The 15,958-nt window shown below is 38.8% G+C and overlaps 1 protein-coding gene across 5 annotated transcripts in view; it reads right to left on the bottom strand.

Annotated features, from left to right (window-relative positions):
• The window catches only part of LOC129763583 (uncharacterized), a 300,619-nt gene that overhangs the window by 35,580 nt on the left and 249,081 nt on the right, over positions 1-15,958 (bottom strand). Inside the window, exon 1 of one of the 5 annotated variants that reach the window (XM_055762803.1) lies at positions 5,928-6,321. The exons of the other annotated variants lie outside the window; for them this stretch is intronic. The gene's annotated coding sequence lies outside the window, so the exon portion shown is untranslated. Of the gene's footprint in view, positions 1-5,927; positions 6,322-15,958 lie in introns of those variants that run through there. 5 annotated transcript variants of the gene reach the window in all.

Genomic DNA, 15,958 nt, shown 5'->3' with positions numbered 1-15,958 from the left:
CAGGCTTTTTGCTGACTTCGATGGTACCTTACTCCTTAGCAGTGGCGGCGACTAGGGGGTGCCATTTTTGCCTGGATAGCGTGAGGCACGATGCTTAGCTACGATTGTTTCCCGCAATCATTTACATAAATTCAGTTCGGAAAAAATGTACAGTGTCTGTTTGAACATCGAACTTCGGAGGTTTTATCAATTTGATAGCGATTGAACCGATCCAAAACCTGTGCCATCTTCGTATAGCATTTTTTCTATTATAAATATATAAAAACTACTGTGATTGAATTATTCCCTCGTTTCTGCTAACATTTTTGTGACTATCTAACAGGAGTACCGGTAAGTTTCGTCGTTTTTTTTTCAAAAATTAAAATAAAGCAAAAATTAACATAAAGCAATCGATCCAATTTTTGACTTAATCAAAATTGGAGAAGTGCTGATCAACCAAGCCGTGTTGCATCAATCGAAAAAGGTAGCAATCGGACGGAGCAATGTCTGGAGAATACGGCGGGTGGGATAGGACCTCCCATTTCAGCGTTTCCATGTGTGTTTTGACCGGTCTCGCGACATGTGGACGAGCATTGTCGTGCTGCAAAATAACTTTATCGTGTCTTTGTGTGTAGTGTGGCCGTTTTTCCTTCAGTGCACGGCTCAAACGCATCAATTGTCGTCGGTAGAGGTCCCCCGTAATGGTTTTATTCGGTTCTAGCAGCTCATAGTACACCCCACCCAGCTGGTCCCACCAGATAGACAGCATAACTCTCTGGCCGTGCATATTCCGCGCGGCCGTCGATGTTGATGCATGGCCAGGGTATCCATACGTTGCCCGACGTTTAGGATTGTCGTAATGGACCCACTTTTCATCGCCAGTAACGATTCGATGCAAAAAAAACATTTCTTTTATGCCGTTGTTCGCACGTGAAAAAACGGCGTTCGACGTCTCGTGGCTTCAATTCATAAAGGGCGAACACGAAATTACTGCGACACATTAAACAGGGCATAACTTTTTTATCTTCTTCTTCTTCTTTCTACAATGGCACTAACTTCGCCGTCTCAACGTAGTATTACTTGCGTCATTTTTATTTGTACTTAGTTGAGATTTCTATGCCAAATAACACGCCTTGAATGCATTCTGAGTGGCAAGCTCTAGAATACGCGTGATCACAGTTTTTTATCATTGGGTAAAAACCAACCAAAATTTGCACACTTTCTCATTGATGTGTATTGTCTACATGCTGTCAAACTCGAAGTCGTGTTTTTCGATTCAACGAAAATGGAGGTGAACCAAAGCGAGTCGAGAGAACAAATTCTTTCCAAACGCCTGGAATTTCCTGACCTGTGGTTCATATTGAAGTAATGAAGTAACACTCCCCGCAAAAACACTCTCGTTGGTACGAAATTCGACATATCCGAAGTGGCAAAAAACTATGTTGTTTACGCTTAAATTTTTTGACATCTACTGAAAAAGACGCGCAATGACAGTAGCTTTCCAACGAATGTCTGGAAATTTGATTCACTGGCGTAATAATCAAGTTACGCCATCTGTTGTAAAACCGAAGAAACTTACCGGTACACCTAATAGATACCAAACAGTGTATTTTGAGACTTCAGTTTAACTTATGTTTGCTACTTTATTGTTATAAGACCATTATGAATTTCATACTTCTGTATCAAGCAAATCATCTGAAGCACCAATATCCAGATTTCAAAAATAATGTATAGTTAGTAGTTGTTTTTTAAGCGAACGATTGTGAGTTCCAAACGTTGGACCCTCAATTGATCATCTTTTGACGTCACTCTGCGAAATTGAAAAAGAGTTATGTAACGAAATATTAAGTGATTCTATTATCCTCAAAGTTTCGACGAGAGTCGGTTTTAAGGATTTCAAGATCGTTAGAGATTTTATGAGAATGATGTTCAGGTTGTTATCCAATAAATTTTTTAAATAAAAACTTCACGAATGTTGTCTTTCAAATGTTCAAGAGTTTGCGGAGAGTTGGCATAGACACGGTCTTTCGCATAACCCCACAAAAAAAAGTTTAGCGGGTTCAAATCGCATGATCTGGACGGCCAATTGGCATCACCAAACGCGAAATTATGCGTCCCTCAAATTTCGTTCGCAATATGGCCATGTTCGGTCGTGTTGTGTGGTACGTGGCGCCGTCCTGCTGAAACCACATGTCATCCGTATCCATATCTTCAATTTTTGGCAAAAAAAATCGGTTAACATGCGGCCATAGCGCTCACCATTCACAGTTATCGTCTCGCCGTCCTCATTTTCAAAGAAATACGGCCCGATGACTCCACCAGACCATAATGCGCACCAAACAGTGACTTTTGGCGGATGCAATGGCCTCTCAACAATCACGTGTGGATTTTCTGAGCCCCATATACGGAAATTTTGGGTGTTCACATAGCCACCGAGCTCGAAATGTGCCTCATCGCTGAAGAAAATTCGATGCGAAAATTCAGCATTTTGCTGCTGTTGTTCGTTCACCCAATCGACGTATGCCCGACGCATTCCATGGTCACCACGCTCTAATGTTCGTACCAGTTGGACTTTATATGGATGTAGGTGCAAGTCCAAATGCAAAATTCGTCACAATGATGTGTTTGACAAGCCCAATTGCTGAGCACGCCGTGGAATCGAAACATTCGGGTCATCCTCCACACTGGCAGCAACAGCAGCAATATTTTTCGGCCGAACGCACATTACGATGATGCACAGGTTTCACAATATCCGCTACGGATCCAGTTTGTTCGAATTTACGCACTACATTAGCGATTGTGTGCTCTGTAGGCCGTCCATGACGACCAAAATCCGTCCGTAATGCTCGAAAAACATTTGCCGGTTTTTCATCATTTTTATAGTATAATTTAACAAAATTAACACGTTGTGCGATGCTAAAACGATCCATATTGTAAAATGGCAGACATTCAACTAACGATATGACGCTTTGGTTGACAGCTATGTCAAACGGTTGTCAGCGCAGGGCTGTATACTTTCGGAAGCCCGAAATGGAAAACCCTGTATGAACTGATAAATTATAGCTTGTTACCCTCTTCGGCGAAATTACATTAACACTTTGGCGTCCGGCGACACCACAGTGGTTACGTGCGCATAGTATCTCAGTGACAAACGACAGCACTTTAGTATCGTTTGAATTATGTTGGGGTTTTGTTTAGGTAACAATAACTTACACACGCCAACAAGTTTTATGTTTTTATGTTCAAGTAGAGGAGGTGGGGAAATACGGACATATTAAGAAGAACTTCAATTATACCTTTCGAAACTCATGTTTCTCCAAACTTAAATGTAGTTTCTTGCATTGCAATATACTGTTTTTCAAATTAATCGGCCGAATGTTTTTCAATGTTTTTACTAAAATTAAAACTGATCGAAAAGTAAAACAATTTTTCGATGATTACCCGCATGGACATATAGTGGGGGGAATGTGGGCAAGTTTTGTAAAATTTATGTATGTATATCTTCGAAATTTCATGAAAGTAGGGGAACAGACTAAAAGAACTTATGAAAACTAGCGGTGAGATTACCAAAACTTAACAATTTATAATTAAAAATAATAATGTCGATAATGTCGAAAAGCGAATATTTTTTTTACGAAACGTGCGGACGCCGAGGTGTTAATAAATGAATAGGATAGGAATGGTTCTACTAATGGTAATTTAGCCAGATTTGTGTAAACCGATATAAGATAGTCAGAGAGTCGAGTGTCTCGTTTGTTTTCAATAGTTGACTATTGAGCATAAACTGCAATAATAATGATTCTTGATCCTTCTTCAACTACAATTCTTACAAATAGTTTGAAGGACACAAGTTTATATAACAAACGGCTTTTCTAGGGTCACCATTTGAAGTATTAAAGAAGTAAAATTTACGGATTCTGAACAATCACAATAATTTATTTCAAATTCACAGTCTTACGTCAAGCTCACGTGTGTGCCTCTAGGCGCAGACCTATCTTTTTTTTTGTGTTATAGTTATTATAGAATATTAAACAATAACTACGTCTACGCAACCAATCATCAAGTCATGGAGATTCAGCCACTCTTCGATCACACACGCTCTGTTGCTTGCAACAAGAAACATAGGACTATTTTTACTGCTAATAACACAACAGTGGGAGCCTCGTATCACACAGAAGGAATATTCTTACTCGGGGTGTTAAGGAGTCTACATCGAATGAACGAAAGGGATAAAAAAGTACTCTTAGCCCGAATGATAGAAACAGATTTCACACAGAGCAAAACTAGATGGAACCATTGTTTCGACAGCTGAGTTAACTACGAAAATAAATAAGACTGTAACGCTTTGAGGGAGGAACTCACTATCTGTCCATTCTGATAAAACGGTTCGATAGAATAGCACGAGAGTGGTACATCTACAAGCGTGAAGGAATCGTCATAATTAATCGTAGTATGATAGAACTACATAAAGGAATTAGATTCCAAAAACACACGTTTGAGCGATCGTATTACTGGTTCAACAATAATGAATATTTTCAGGACAGTTCAGCACGGATATGCAAGCATACAATCTGGAGCATTTTCATGAAGATTGTAACAAAGGGCTGAACTGATTTAAATGGTAGATTTGATTTCGAGGCTCCTTTTGAGCAGTCGGAGAGATATTCCATCTATAAGATATTGTATCTAAGTTAAAACGATTTTTGTTAAACGTTCTTATGATTCAATTTCCGTTTTTCAAAAACACAATTTTACGACGTATTGTTATTCATGCATCCAGTTCGAGCTATCATGCTACAAAAACGTTACACAACAAAGTTTCACAAAAACACTTAGCAAAAGCTGACACACGAGTCATATCAAATGCCCAAAAACACATACAAAAGCATTCTCACTGATGCATTGACACGGATGCTCGCTTAAAAAACGCCAAGCTGCATAACCACTTCCGCGCATTAAAACACTCAAAATGACCACAATTATCACCCATCATCTGATAATCGACATTGGCACTTATCCGCCAATGGATTGGGCACTGAACGATCGACAAAAAGCATCCGAATCGATATGAAAAACATCTATCAGTCTTGTTGTGGGGTTTAATGACCGATCCGAAGACGCAATCAACTATCTGCAACAATTTTAGAGACCATTCGATTCTCAATCGAGGAGAGGTAAGGACCTGCAAAAATCCTGCGCGTGTGCCCATCACACTCGTCATCACGTCGCGTTACGGAGGGTAAAGAGCACCAATTAGCGCACGAGTCGACCGGTGCACCGCCACTGCAGCAGAGGTGCATTAATTGATGTGCTATAAGGAAACGAGCAGCACTCGCCACGTTAATGCTCACCGAAAATTCGGTAATTGCACCCAAATACACCGACTCGGCACTCGGAATGGTTTATGATTGATGGGCAATTTTTGCACATGTCCCCCTGAGCCCCGCCGACTCATCAACACGCAGAGCGTAGGGCCTGCCGTCACCGGTGAAGCATTTTTGGGCCCTTTTAATGATATGGCATGTTTGTTTCCATTTTTTTGTTTTTGAACACTGGGGAAAGGGGTGCACAAAAGAGATGATGATGAGTCACATGGTTGACTGTTGCTGAGTTACGAAAACAAGCAGGAAAAAAATTGGGGAAGGAGTATTCCCACTCGCAGCACAGAAGCAGGTGAAACTTAGTCGTCTTAATAATGATGACCGCACATGCTATGATCTAGATGATGATGATGCTGCTGCGGCTGCGGCTGCTGCTGTAATACCACAACAGCAGATGTCGTCCTGGTAATTAGTGTAATAACTGCTCCATTAACAATTGTAGGTAATCCTTGCGAAGCGACATATGTCATTCGGTGATCGACAAACACGACTATTCCAAAGGTTGTTCCACAATTTCACCAATCACTACCATTCAGATCGATCCTGAGAGAGAGACACCAAACAAACCTCACTGCACCAAAAAAGAATCTTCTTCGGTGAACGTTTCACGTTCACTTCTAATGGGTCAGATAATTTTCTTGCTTCTTTGTGTCATAATTGCCCCAACACATCTCGAGAGTGCATCAAACGATTCGATGCCAGATTCCACCATAGTGGGTATGCTTAATTCTCAAAAATAAGCACTTTGAGCGCACATCAACACACACACACACACACACACATACAAACGAGCGCGCGCGCGATCACGATTGCCTCCGATCCCGCGAGAGCTTCCTTCGAATCGCTCCGATATAGAACCAAACAAATATGAAACAAAAAACCAATGCCCACTAAATCCGTCAGAACACGGACCTTCCGGCGAAACGCAGCCAACGCTCTCGGATGCCAAATCAAGACTGGCTTTAATGGCTATTCACGGCGTTTATCCGCCACCCCACACCATAACAGCTACCAAAGACCAAAAGAAGAAAAAAAGTTGGACAGGTGAGTGTGCGTAAACACCACTCCAAATTACACAAACTCCAGCGCGCGAGCGAAGGAAGGAACAGGTAAAACTCGTTTCTTCTACCTTTGCTTGTTTATCCAACTTTTGTCACGTCGCAAAGCTTGTCCTGCTGCGCGGTTGTGTTTGTGTTTGAGGTGAGTTCCCTCGCGCGATGCTGTCACAGTTTGTTGTGAGGTGGTGAGTTCGCTCGGACTCGCTTTTCTGTAGCTTAGGCGCAGAGGTTTACTCAGGTGTGTGCGGAGCGCTTTCTTGAGATCGGTTTCTCGGTTCTCGTTTCACCCTCTCCCCCCCCGCATCAGCTTCGCTACCATTTGTACCGTTCATATTATATGGAAAGCAAAACGGTCACACAAAGAAGGGAAACAGGCGAAGCAATGAGTGTGTTGAGAAAACGAGAGAAGAGAAGGGAACAGCAAAACTTATATTTTCTTTGGAAAAATACTGTTTGCATTTCAATTTCGCAGCACAAACGATAAACAACGGCGCGAACGGCGAACCAGTTCACGGGAACTTCTCCGGAGTTTGCACAAGAAGCGAACCCTTTGGCGAGGCGGTTGATATAAATCATTCTGCTGGGAGTCCACCCACCTCCAGGTTTGTTGTTTCTAGTGCGCGGGAGATAACCAACGCATCGTGCTTGGCGCCCCCGCCTTGGGCAGCTAAGTGATAGCACAGTTGTCCGGCACCTACACATCAGAGATGCCGGATCTAGGTGGTATTCTAAGATTCACTTTCTTCAGATTCAAAATAAAACTTGATTTTGAAGGGAACCAAAGGAATAAGGTGAAACAACCCCATAGATAGTGTTCAATCGGTTTGATCATTCACGCGAAATATGACTTTCTATTCCATGTATTGCGAATAATGGAAAACCTCCCTGGACTGGCATCTCTGCGCCACACATCGGTTTGCATTTGCATGCAAGAAGTTGCAAGAGTTCGTGGGTGATGATGTTAATTGCACTTTGCTCTGATCCCTTGTTCTTGATAGTCGGTTGTTGTTAATGATTTTTTTTTATTTCGAAATGCAAACCGAACCTGAGACGGACCTCAAGGAACGAGACATGCCATTTGCAGTTAAATGGGCACTCAATTCGACAATGGCAGACAGGAAACATTGCTGCGTAATGCACCACCCCAGCAACAGGATTGTCCTCGTAGCGAGGAAGAAGAAGGGATCTAATGGATCGTAAAACGATTTTATGTTTTATGGGAAGGCTGTCACGATTTTGGGCAGGTATTAGCTGCATACTTAAAAGACTGGACAATGGTGAGCTTCTGCTCGACTGATGACTGATGGCAAGAGATTGGAATTGAATTTCTTTCACACTACACTAGGTCCTCGAACACAAAACACTTGGAAATGAATGACGAGGCAATGGAAGAAGATTGTTGGTTGAAATTGAATTTGTACTTTGAGATGTCACAAAAGATATACATCATTTCTCGTTTTGGAAACAGGATGAAAAGGATTATGACACATTACTTAATAAGTTTCCGGTCTAACTAACAATCATTCTAATGTTCCTCTAACTTTTTGATGTATTTTCTGTAGAAATATTTTTAGACATGGGACTACATCGCTCAGGAGCATATTGGTAGAAAAATCGGTAGCGTCATAAAGTATTGTATAGCTGTATAGTTTTCAATAGTTAATTTGTCAAAATAAATTGAAATAAATTGAAGCTTCTGATTACACATACATTTGTGCTGATACGGACTCCAAAATCAGGCACCGGAACGATATAAACAAACAGTGAGGGCAAGCGTACCCGAGCGATACAAATGAAAAAAAATCTTAGTAACTCAAGAACTAATCAAGCTAATAAAATCAAACTTGGCATATAGAGGTTTTAGAGATCGATCGGTTTTAGGAGCTGTCATACAAATGAAACACAAATTTCTGCATAACTCAAGAAGTAATCAAGCAAATGGAACCAAATTTGGGTACGAGAAATGTTTCTATGATGGTATGACACCTCTGGAATGGAGAGGGGTCTCATGAAAATATTACACGTATTTCAACCAAACATATTATATATATATTATAAATTATAAACACTGAAGGAAAATAAGAAAATTCTGAAAATTTAATTCCCATATGTTCTACAATTACATAGAGACAAGCGTTGTATGTTGATATGTTGTTAAAAGCAAAACTCGAGAAAGGAATTGCCTGATTTAGAGCTGTCTTTATTCTATCATATTCTCTGTATCAAACATTTATTCCATGTAACGGAGAAACATGTTACAGCGTGGACTCGATTATATACAGTCTCTGATTTCTTTTCACTGTATATAATCGAATCCTGTATATAATCGAGTCAAAAAAATTGTTTTCTCATTCGTTTTTTATGCATGTATTTTTCGTTATTTGAATGAAAAAGAAGAATTTTATTTTCCCTTACAGTCAGAAAACACCTTTCTCACATGAAAAAAAAATATCCAGATTCTCTCAGGAGGTGATAGACGATCATGTTAGATGAAAAAAAATCCTTCTACGCAAATGTTTGAATTTCAACAATGACAGAGTACTAGAGCTTTTTTTATTGTTTCGGACTCTGCTGCCTCAAACTGGCTCTACATTAAAAAGTTGAATCAAATACATTAAAAACAATACATTAAAAAGTAATTTAAGTAATTTTATCCTTGAAGTTGATATTAAACTTGATTGTTTCTATCAATTAAATTGAATCTCTCTAACCGCTCTATAATTTGTTCTTTGACACTTCAACTTCTTAATTTGGCTGCAATATCGGTATAAACAATTCCTGGTGAAAAATCTTCAAAAATCATGATTTTTACTCCTCTGTACATATAACTTAAATTTCGCCTTAACGTTGAAAGGTTACATTTTTTCTTGAAATAAGTCATATTTGAAATATTAAAAAAAATATTTTTTTTCAAACTGCATATAATCGAGTTCAAAATTGAATATAATCGAATCACGTTTAATCGAGTCCGACCTGTATTTGCAAGTGGTTGAAAAATCTTGAACGAGAAATGTCTGTAAATAATCTGATGTTATAATGACAAGTTTTGTTAAAAGTACTAGGATTTTTTTAAAGTGTCAATTAGAAGATTAATCAATGAATAGTTCTGCGATTGAATCCATGAACGTTCGCTAAGTAAGAAAACGTGAATGTTTGAAAGTATTGATAACAGGAAATCCAATTTTGAGCGGAACGAAGTTTGCCGGTTCAGCTAGTAAATTAATGAAAAAGTATAGTATGAAGATTATAATAATATGGTTATGATATTATTCTTTTTCTACATATTCTCTAGTTAAATTTGGGAGCCTATTCTGTCAAATTCCTTCTAAAAATCTCATTCAATTTGAACGAAAAAAGTGTCAAATTGTATGGGTGTTACATTTATCCGGACGACAGCTTCCGGAATTCCAATCACCCGAATGCGACAGATACCCGAATGGACATTTATGCGACATTTACTCAAATGCGACCTTTACTCGAATGCAACATATACTCGAATATAACATTTACCCGAAATTAACATTTACTTAAATGTACTACATATTTACAGCTATATTTGATTAGAAGCTATTTATTCAATCCAGATACGCGGTATTAAAATGGCGGCTTCTGTTTTCTTAGACATTAAAGGGGCGTTTGACTCAGTATCTATAAGAATTTTATCCGATAAACTTCACAACCATTGATTTTCACCAATTTCAAACAACTTTTTGGTTAATCTGTTATCCAAAAGCACATGCACTTTTCTCATGGAAATTGTGCCGTTTCTAGGACTAGCTACATAGGTCTCCCTCAAGGTTCTTGTTTAAATCCTCTTCTGTATAATTTCTATATTAATGATATAGATGATTATCTTGCAGATGGATGTACTTTGAGGCAACTGGCAGATGGTAGTGTTGTATCCATATCAGGTACTAGAACTATTGATTTGCAAAGACTGCTGCAAATTTCCTTAAATAATTTATCTACATGGGCTGTGAAGCTAGGTATTGAATTCTCAACTGAGAGAACAGAAATGGCTGTATTTTCTAGGAAGCACCAACCTCCCGAACTTCTGCTTCAATTATCTGCGTATCTGAATAAAAAATGTCAACAGAGAACAAATTTTCTCCGGACAGTTACTGGAACATGGTGGGGTGCTCATCCAGAAGACCTAATACGGCTGTACAAAACTACAATACTGTCAGTCATGGAGTATGGTTCGTTTTGTTTCCGTTCTGCTGCTAAAACCCACATCATTAAACTGGAGAGGATACACTATCGTTGCTTGCGTTTAGCCTTAGGGTGCATGCAATCAACACACAACATGAGCATTGAAGTCCTGGCAGGAGTTTTACCATTGCAGGCTCGGTTTTGGGAACTGTCCTATCGCTTCTTATTCCGAAGCGAAATCATGAACCCATTAGTAATTGGGAATTGTAAGAAGCTACTCGAATTGAACTAACGGTCGAGATCCTTCGATCTGTACTCTCATTACATTTCTCAAGAAATAAAACCTTCAGCAGACATCTTCAATAATGTTAGCTTTCCGAACTTTTGCAGATCTTCCGTTGATTTTGATCTTTCTATGAAGGACGAAACTCGAGACATTTCAGATCATCTTCGATCATCGTTAATCCCTAATATTATTGCTTCAAAATATAACCATATCAATTCTTCAAGAATGTTTTTCACTGATGGTTCAAGAATCAACGGATCCACTGGTTTTAGTATCTTTAATGAACATTACACTAGCTTCCATAAACTTGAAGACCCTTGAATCATTGAAACAACAGACGAGAGCATCATATTTTCTTATCAAAATGAGGAATGCATTGATTTTTCTTGTTGATAAAAGTATTCGAATCACTTTCATTTGGATTCCTTCCCATTGTCCTATTCCTGGTAATGAGAAAGCGGATACACTCGCAAAGATGGGTAGTATGCAGGGCACAGTTTTTGAAAGACAAATAGCGTATCGGGAATTCTTCTCCATTCCCCGACAGCAGTCACTCACCAGTTGGCAAAACCAATGGAACAGAGATGAGCTTGGGAGATGGCTATACGCTATTATCCCCAAAGTTTCAACGAAGACCTGGTTTAAAGGGTTAGATCTTGACAGAAATTTTATTAGAACTATGTCCAGATTGATGTCCAATCATTCCGCGCTAAATGCGCATCTCTTCCGCATAGGTCTTGCTACTAACAATTTATGCAGTTGTGGTGAAGAATTCATGTAATGTAGTTTGCAATGAAAGAATCAAACTGGTTGCCGATTTGAGGCTCAAGGAGTACACTCACGCATGTCAGTTCGCGATATCTTAGCTATTCGCGACCCTAATGTTATTATTTAGGTCACATCTCTTACTCCCACTGATCATTCTCCTATTCCTAAATATAGATATGCAATATGAAAAAAAAAAAAATATATATATATATATATATATATATATATATATATATATATATATATATATATATATATATATATATATATATTTCATATTGCACTGTAGTTTTAGCTAATTAGACTTAAGTTAATGATTATGTAGTTATAATATATTCAAATAGTTTTAAAATGTATTGCTTGATGGTGGCTTTTTGTCCACTTGAGCCTTATTAAATAAATAAAGGAAAAAATTATTAAATAATATAAATAGATTCGTGTATTGTGTGGGTAGACCCAAAATGAGAGAGAGTGGCGTTGTGTACTATACTTTTCAAAGTTATGAAAAAAATGTATAGTTTCACTTTTATATTAATTAAATTATAAATTTTGTATAAATGACTGACTAATCTGACTGGCTTTATAAATTCGATTAAAAACGTTATCCAGCCATTTGAATCACGTTGCCCATAGAAAGTAGAAGAAAGTTGTTAGTTTCAAGCAGTCGCCATAAAATTTATAGAATGAAATATTGAAATCTGTTAAAAAACAATGCATTGGAAGGAGATAAAAGAACGATATTATAACACAACGAGCTTCTAGAGCATTTACGAGAAACTAGGTTACTCGGATACCATTTATATGGATAGAACGTTTACCCGAATGGCAAACAATCTCGAATGAGATAGAAATATAAAAATTTTTTTAATAGTCCTGATAATAAATTAAAGACAGGTGAGCACTCAGTTTTTATGACCACAGAAACATTGTCAAAGAAGGAATAATTTTCTGTAATTATTAAATTAAGAAATTTTCGTTTGCCGGATCCAATTAAAAATTTTTGAACGAAACACATAAACACGAAAGAACTAATCAGGTTTGAGATGAAAACGTTGTATAAAATATTATTTTTTACGGTACTCACGTGTTAACGCCATCGCAGTGCAATTTTGAGTACAAGTTAATTTTTATTAGAAATGAAATTTATTCTGAGCTCAATGTAATGGAGACGAAGTCCCCATCTAACAAGGATAAGGAAGCGCCGTCGTCCGTCTGAAGCGGTGGCCTCTCCCATGCAAATCTGTGTACCACCGATTGCCCGTTTAGTTTTAAACAAAAGAGATGATCCTTTAGTTAGGTCCAACCGAAAGTTAGCGAGCGCTGGACGGCATACGTAAGACCACTGGTCACCGAGATCGTGTGACTTAAGGCCTTTAATTTTTTTTGGGTAATACAATACCAACAATTCGTGATTAAATTGAAGCCAACATGCGAGCCACTATAGGTACCATTCCAGCATAAATGGTGCATCGAGTCGTCACCTATTCCGCAGTATTTCTTTTAAATTTATGTGCTTTTTCAATTTTAAACCGTATTGCTCTTATTAGAAAACCCTCTATTTAATCAATGAACATAAAAATGCAACCTCTCAAAAATGTCAGGGTTATTCAATTTTTATGACCACTTCTACCCCTCATTAACAGGAAAGGAAGAATGTTTCGAAGGGTTCTTAGCATATTCATGAAACTCCCTATTCTCCAAGATGCAATATATATATATATTTGCTCAAATCAGACACAAACATTCTCCGTTCGAATGATTATAAAGTCAAAACCCAGACAACTTGAAAATAAAAAGGAACCGAAAGATTGTTACAAAAATACCAAACCAAAATTTTCAACCTTTTCTTATGTCCGGATAACAAACTTCCGCCTCCTCCTAATTTGACTGCGCGAAGGTCGACGCAAAATTTAAATCCATCGGTGTGCATCCGGTTTTATGACGCACCTTCATCACCGGTGGATGACAATGCAATGCATGGCAACAGGAAACCAGATAAGAACCTCTTTGCGTATCTCACTATCACTCTGTCTCTTCCCGTTCTCCTCCTGCCGGGGATAGACATCAACCTTTCTTGTCCCCCCTTGTTCGTCGACAATGGCTGTCGCAATCGATGGCTGCCGGTGATAAAAACCAAAGTTCGTCGTCTGATGCCGTCGAAGTTTTCCATCACTTCGACTTCGGCGCTTGACTTGTTTTGCTTGGGTCTCTCTCTCTCTCTCACTCGTCATTATTGAGGTTATTGCGTTGTGAAGATTCTCGATCTGCGGTGCGGTGCGAAAATGTCAAAGGCGCCCCACTGAACGCAAAACGGGTGACGGGTGAATCTTCACAGCGTAGGAAATCGTATTGCAGCATTTGAAGTCACGATTTTTTTTTTGTCCTATTAAAAGTCAAAGTAAACTGCCAACTTTGCTTATGAGGGAGCGCTCAGCGAAGCTTGGTTATGCTAAATACGCCAAGGATTACTAACGGTCTAAACGATGCTCCGTTGGAAGGTTTCAATGCTTAGCGCTGAACCATCCAATTTGAAGATGAGTCCAACAACAAGAGAGTGAACGTAACGGACCTCTCCAAAGCAACCGCTAATTACGATCGGCTGAAGCCATACGCGGTCGGTAGAATCGATCTATCAATTCAAACAGATCAATTCAATTGACGCTGAGGGGGGAAACCGATTCCTTCCAGTCACATTTCATTCGTTCCACCTGTTTCGGCCAAAAGCCCATCTTCAACCCTCGTTCTTTCCCGCGTACATAGGTCTTCCCAAGTGCTAGACCTAAGTTAAAATAGCAATGTTTTCATGCTGTCTTACATGCACAGGGCTTCTACGACAACTGTGCTCACATAGGTTTCAATTGAACATTAGAACCTATCGAAATGATTATTCCACAATCGCTATTATTACACACATTAATATTCCTCAAATGTCACTTCTTCCCTGCGCCTTCGCCGAGCTCTAGCCGATGGCTGGCCTGAAGTCGTACACGTTCAGTGTTTGTTCTTGATCAGACAATGAAGCGGGTGGTGAAACGAAGGGGAAGGTGTGGGGTTGCCTCGTATCGATTGGATTGCCAATGTGTGTAAAACAGGCAACAATCGACACGATCCCTCCGAACAACACGGGACGGGTATGCGCAGATATGAAACACAAGAAACATAAACTAAATTTCCATATTGGCGGGGAGAATTTCTAATGACACCGAGGTAAGGCACTTGCATTCGTGTCTCGTCCCAACTATGATGGATTGGATTGTGTGGGCGCGAGGAATTCAATAGCAATGAATAGAAATAATAATGAACTTGAGCATTTTAATCGCGAGATCGGCACAACGTCGTCAATACTTTTTGCTGGACACGCATGGTCTGTTCCAAAAAATAACGAATTTTTATCGAAAGAAAAATAATTCATGAAGCCATCCGTCCAGAAGGCGCGTCCCATCTCCTCAACCTATTACAAAAATATGGCAATGTTTGACTTGCATATCACCCCCTCGAATTTCTTGATAACCTGTAAGAATATAAATGCAAATCATATGAGCAATCCTGATAATCCTTTGGAATCACTTCAAAAAACAAATACAGTAGAACCTCGATTATCCGCGAGCGGATGATTCGCGGCGCGGATTATCCGCGAAAGCGAGTTCATTTGTAATTCTATAGAACATCCCGGAATTTGCCAGTGAGCGGTAGGGTCTTGTGCTTTTGTTTTGGTCATGTCTTTCACATTATCTGATTACTTGTGCAAACGACCTTACAGATGGATAGTTTAATGATTTCTGTATTGATGAAACATAGTTTTCATGTATAAATATCTTTTTTTGTTTGCACCATATTTTTAGCCTTTAATTGCGTTATCCGCGATTTTCGTAATCCGCGGGGAGCTAGCCCGACTATTCCACGGATAATCGGGGTTCTACTGTATCTTTCAAATGAAACCATGTCTTCACATCTAGAACGGCTGCTTTTCTCAACTGGCGTGAATGAAGTGAATTTTCGGGATAAATCAATACATTTTAGAACCAAAAGTGTAGATGAAAATTATATTTCCCGTGTGAAACTAATTTTCCATGTTATATAGTTTGACACCTTCAGTAAATGGTTAAAAAAAATAATGATAAAAAATAGCGTCTGATAATATTTTCATACAATAATAATGATGATTTTAATGAAAATGTTAATAAGAACTACATTTAAATTATAACATCATCGGCAGAAATGTTACAACACTACTCATTATCGTTTGTTTCTGACGTTTCCTTAGCGTGAGCACGTAGAATTTACCCGTTCATAAATATTTAAATTTCTTCCGTGTTCCATCAGTTCTCATCATT

Source organism: Toxorhynchites rutilus, chromosome 1 (assembly GCF_029784135.1).
Source record: "Toxorhynchites rutilus septentrionalis strain SRP chromosome 1, ASM2978413v1, whole genome shotgun sequence".
NCBI lineage: Eukaryota > Metazoa > Arthropoda > Insecta > Diptera > Culicidae > Toxorhynchites > Toxorhynchites rutilus.
Note: the sequence above shows the minus strand (reverse complement) of the source record. Positions and strands in the feature narration are given on the sequence as shown.